General features: G+C 52.3%; 1 protein-coding gene across 1 annotated transcript in view; it reads right to left on the reverse strand.

Moving 5' to 3' along the window:
- Window positions 1-5,621, reverse strand: part of Cdh4 (cadherin 4) — a 471,330-nt gene that overhangs the window by 169,003 nt on the left and 296,706 nt on the right. The gene's annotated exons all lie outside the window — the stretch shown is intronic.

Here is a 5,621-nt window from a genome sequence, read left to right on the forward strand (position 1 = left end):
CATCCATCCATCCATCCATCCATCCATCCATCCACCTATCCACTTACAGACCCATTTTCCCCCCACCCATCCACCAATTTACCCATTCAACAGCTTACCCATGTATCCAACCCTCCATTCACATCCTCATGTGTCATCTACCCATCCATTCACTTCTCATCATTTTGGCTAAGATCAAATGCCATTTGTCCATCCATCTATCCATCTGCCATAAAGGTAGGGACCTCCGCGGAGATACTCAGCCATCTGATGTTGATGAGAGTACTAAAGCCATTTAGCCACTGAGACCCTGGGGCCACTTCCAGAAGGACTTGCTCTGGCTCACACCATGCCCACCCTCAATGTAAACTTGAAGACACTCTTCATCATTTTCTTCTGTCCAGGAGGCTAATGGTGTGTGAGATGAATGACTATTTGCTGACATCTCCACAGGGCTTCCAGATGCCGAAGAGTTTCCAGGAAGAACCTGTAGGAGGCAGCCTGTGCTCTGGGCCTGTCATTGAGAATTTAGGGAACCTTCATGGCCACAATTCTCCTGCTCACTGGCCAAGGCTGAGCTTCCCTGTCCGCTTGGTTAAGGCCTGAAGCTGACTTGCCTTAAAATGCACGCACTGCTGTGAAGCTCCGAGAGTTGTCTAATGCATTTCTGTCACCTTTTGGGTGATTTAAGCCTCATTTTTATGCATGGCAGAAAATCTTAACAATTCAGAAAGAGGATTTTGTAGGATTTGGACAAAGGAGAAAATTTATACCGAGCCCTGCAAAAAGCTTCTTAGCTGCAAAGCACTGTATACAATTTGTAGGTAATTCACATTAAATTATGCCTCAGGTTTGTGTGGCTGAAAGAGGGAAAAAGCTGTTAGCATGGGAGGTGGGTGTTTCCCCCGCTGAGAAGAGTCTCGGGATATTAGAGGGCCCACGAACACTCCCCCAGTGACACCATTGCTGGGTTTGTTAATGGACATGGGGCATGGGCTGAGCATTTCCCAGAAACTGCTTAACTCAAAGCGTGCCTTCCTCGCTGGGAAGCTGCTCATTTACCCTCAGGGAGAAGTGCGTGGGAAGAGAAAGAAGAAAACTGGGACACCCCAAGCTTTCCATTCCAAGAGAATCCGGCCCCTTGGAGGTGCAGACAGGTCTGCAGGAGACGCAAGTCCTGCTGTAGATAGCGGAACCCCTGTCCTCCCACCATCAGGCAGGATCCACTGGAAGTCCAAACCAAGTATGGAGGCTTGCTAAATTTTTGACTGCTGAAATTGCTTGCATGTGTGTGTGCTTGCATGTGTGTGTGCTTGTGCTTGTGTGTGCGCACACATGGGCTCATCTATAGAAGCTAGAGACTGTCTTCCTTAATCTCTTTCTCTCTCCTCCTCCCTCTTCCCCTCCCTCCATCTGAACCTGGAGCTCACAGATTCATTAAGCTAGGCTGCTTGGCCAGTGAGTTCCAGGAATCCTGCCGCTGCCTCACCAGGGTTGGGATTGCAGGTGCAAGCCATTGCACTTGTTTAAAGCATGGCTGCAGTGGGTCAAGCAGGCTCTTCGGCTTGTGCAACAAGCACTTCTCCCCGACGACGTCTCCCTACCTCCTACGTGCAGATGCACCGAGTCAGGGTGGGCTGTCAATCAAGGAGAACACGTTTGGGAGGGAAGATGAGAACACAGGCAGGTGGAGAAGAGGGCACAGGGAAACAGAGCCGGGATGGGCAGCACTTTGTCATACCTAGGGATTTCAAGAGTGTTCAGAGCCATAAGAAGCTGCACAGAGACCTGGAAGAGGTGTCCTCAGTGCCCCAACAATACCTTCAATTTTTGGGTCTTGCAATTGTGAGAGACTACATTCCTGCTGGCTGAAGCCTTCTAGTTGTGGTCACTTGCTCTTACAGCACACGTGACTAATGGGTAGTAAGCAGGGCTTGACAGCGAGGTTCGTTCCTGGTGGTGGGGTGTCAGGGTGTCTGTCGTAGTCCACACTGCGCGACATCCATGACCATGACTATATATATATCTTCTGCCTATAACATCCCCGAAGGACTGATCAAATCTCAGCTTGTAAAAATGATCTCACCCGTGTCCACAGTTCTCACCTGCACACAGCACGTATCTAACAGGGATGCACGCATGTATCTAAAAAGGACACACGCATGTATCTACTGCCTACTCTCTGTCACCCGTGTACTGCATGCGCACTGCCCTCCTTGCCACCTGTGTATCTCGCGGTGGCCCACTGCCATCTCATGGGTCATACAAGCTCTCTACGTTTGGATCTACCTGGGACGGACCTGTACAAAAACCGCCTGCCTGAATTAGTGGGGCACAAACAATGTGTGAAGTGCTGCTGATTTTTTTTTGAAAAGAAAGACAGTTGTATGTTCTCAAGCCCACGCATTAGCGCCAACTATCACACATTAACAAAACCCCAAAGTGTGCTGGGTGTTGCTGTGTCAACGTGTGGCTGGAAGGTCCTAATGACAAAATCTGGCTTGCTCCCGACACTCCCTTGGTATTGCTCATTTAGCACATCCCTGGAGAGCAAATGGCGCTGCTCACGCTTCACATGCATCTGAAGGAGGTTGCACGCCCCTTTCCTGCCATGCCAAGACTCTCGCCCCTCTCCCCAGCTGGCACAGAGGTGGGGCCCGGCTTTTGTTTTGCTCCAGCCAGCTCGAAGGACCTGGTGGCCAGAGAGAACTTTCCAAGTTGCAGTGCCTGGGCTCCTCTCCACACGTGGCCAGAGGTCCACTCCTCAGTGTGATGATGGTGCCTGATGAGGAAACCTCCCCACATGCCCTCTCTCTGCCTTGAGCGCGGTCTCTGGGTGTTCTTCTCTAGCCACAGCCCAGCTGTGCCCAGGGCCCCTGCCTGGGCTGCATGCTCACAGTCTGGTCTGCTTTCTTGCCCTATCCAGGCTCTCATACAGGTCAACTGGGCCTCCAACTCTTGGTGCCTCCATCCTGGTTCCATCTAGAGGAGCCTGTGCTGCTCTGGAAGAGGGGGTGGGGTGGGGCCCAGGACAGGGAACTCTAGCCAGGAGCTGGCCACAGCAGGGAGAGACACCTGGAAACCTCTGTGAAGGAGGTTCTGACTCCAGACTTAAGGGGTCAGAGGGGAGCTGAGCTAAGTCGGGACCCTAACGGGATGGCTGTTTCCTTCTCCTAAGCAGGTGAAAGCACTGTAGAGCTTTCCCACCACCCTACACCACAGGACACCCAGGAGTTGGACAGCAGGTAGAGCAACCTCAGATGGCAGCCCATCAGCCCTGCCCAGACCCTCCCACGACCCCTCCTCCTGTTTGTCTCAGTGGAGAGCCGGGCCTCTCCTGAAAGATCTCACGGGACTATCTCAGGCTGCCAGACTCTGGGGCTCTGGAAGCTGTTCAGTCAGAGCCATAGGCCATAGTTCACTGAAGGGGTGTGGTGGTGTGCCAGCCAAACTTGGCTAAAGAAAACAAACGGTGGGGGCAGAGGCATATCTGGCATCCCGTAGCGTGCCTCTTACACTGCACTGTCCCTATTGCTACGTGATGCTCCAGAGCCATGGAAACTGGCTAACACTCTGTTGTAAGACAACTATCTCCAGATAGAAGCACGTCCTTCTGGAGGGAGGACAGAAGCTACAAGACTCAGGGAGAGGGCACACTAACAAATGGGAGAAGCCCACACGTATAGGATTCTCAGGCCCCTCCCCAAGGCTGTAAGAGCAGCGAGCAGTTGCTGGGGACAGGACTCCCATTTATAGGGTGCACAAAGGACCAGGACCGCAGCTTTCGTGAGGTGCACGAGACTCCGGTGGGCTCTTTGATGACGCGTCTGTCTCTGAGGCCTCCACGCTACCGTCAGTGACTTCAGCAAACCCTCTGGTTCACCAAGCTGGCTTTGGTGGAATACCTTCCTCTGTTGTGGGTGCCCTGCCTGGGGTGGGTCGACACCCATTCATGTCTCCCTAGGGAAAGGCCCACACAGCATCTTCATGGAGCTGGGAGGTCACGCAGAGTAAAGCACACACTGGGGCTTGGCAGACCTCACAAGAGTGTCGATGGCTCACAAACGGCAGTTTATGCTGGCTCTACACCGAGACGGCATTTCAAACCAAATTAAGTAAAACTTAGTATTAGAACGGAGTCTTTTACATTAATCTTTTTTAACTCTGGCTCCTGGAGAACTCAGGGTGCTAGGGGTAGCAGGTGTGGATGGCAATATGCCATCTCTGTCAGCTATGTCCAGACAAAAAGAAATCAGAGCTTGACTGCCCTGACCCAACTCCTGGGTCCGCGGAATTGACTGCCCTGACCCTATCCCGGAATTGCCTCTCCTGCTCCCCTTGACTGCAACCTCTTCTTTCTACACTCCGTTTCCAGCCTTCTAGTTAACGCTCACCTCATAACCCAAACGCCCCTCTTATCAGGGGTCTGGCAGAACCCCACCAAGCTCTGTAGCCTCATTCTTTCTTCTAGAAGGCACACCCACCTCTTGGGGTCTCCTTCACCCGCTTCTGGCTGCCCTCTTATTCTGCTCTGGTTGAGCTGACACATCTGTGCTGCCTATGTTGGCCATGCAGTCTCAAGGAGAGCCGATTTTAATGCAGCATGGGCTGGAGAGGGCTCGGAGAAAGGCATCTTGTGTCTGCATCCCAGAAGCTGCCCATACCTCTCACCCATGGCTTGCAGCCAGTTCAGCTCAAGCCCTTCCATGGACTTCACTCATTCCTGCGAAGACGTAATAACTTAGGCTTGCAAACTGCAAACTTTGAGCAGCCGCTGGGCAAGATGGCCACGGAGCTTGAGTTCCTTGAAGGGCATTCTCTCCAGCCTATGCCCCACTGTGACATGTGGTCCGTAAGTGAGATGTCATTCTTAGTTTTCTCTTAGCAGCGGGGTGACCTGAGTGTGCTATTTGCTCGGTGGGTAGCTCCATAGCCCTGAATTTATTTCAGGATGTGCCCTGAGAGCACTATGAACTGAAGACATGAGAATGGACCAGAGAACCTGCCAGGCTGACCCTCCCTGCCTGTGGGGGGCAGTGCACAGTGAAGAACAGCAGCTGCAGGCTGGCCCTACACACTTTCTCACATCACAGGGGCACACTATACAGGCGTGTGTGGATCACTCCCTCTCATCTGATCTCTTTTCTGCGGAGTTTTCAAAAGGAGACAGGGGAAGATGGCATAAGAGGAGGATGCTGGCCCTGAGCTTTGTCCATATTCCTTCAGATGCGTACCTCAGAGAAGGAGCTGCAGCCATGACAGAGGCCCAGAGGGTCCTAAAGAACCAGTGGCTACACTAACACAGAGTCACAGATCCAGGACGAGGAGAACTGGAGCACCATCATTCTGCCTGCGTCTCCTGGGCTATAATCCGGTGATTATTGGTGCACTCTGGAGGTCGGAAGTATTCTTATCATGTATGGAAGGAACACTGGTGTGTCCTGGAGGATATACCACCTCTCCATCTGTCCACCCATCTACCTGTCTTTCCTTCCTTCTTCCATTCATTCAGGCAGCAAGCCATCATCCCCCATCAGTTTAACCATCCATCCACCTACTTGTTCTCCCCACTAGTCCTCTCTCTGTCTCCATCCATCCACTCACTCACCCATCCATCCATCCATCATCCACCCATCCATCCA

Source organism: Microtus ochrogaster, linkage group LG8 (genome assembly GCF_000317375.1).
Source record: "Microtus ochrogaster isolate Prairie Vole_2 linkage group LG8, MicOch1.0, whole genome shotgun sequence".
Taxonomy (NCBI): domain Eukaryota; kingdom Metazoa; phylum Chordata; class Mammalia; order Rodentia; family Cricetidae; genus Microtus; species Microtus ochrogaster.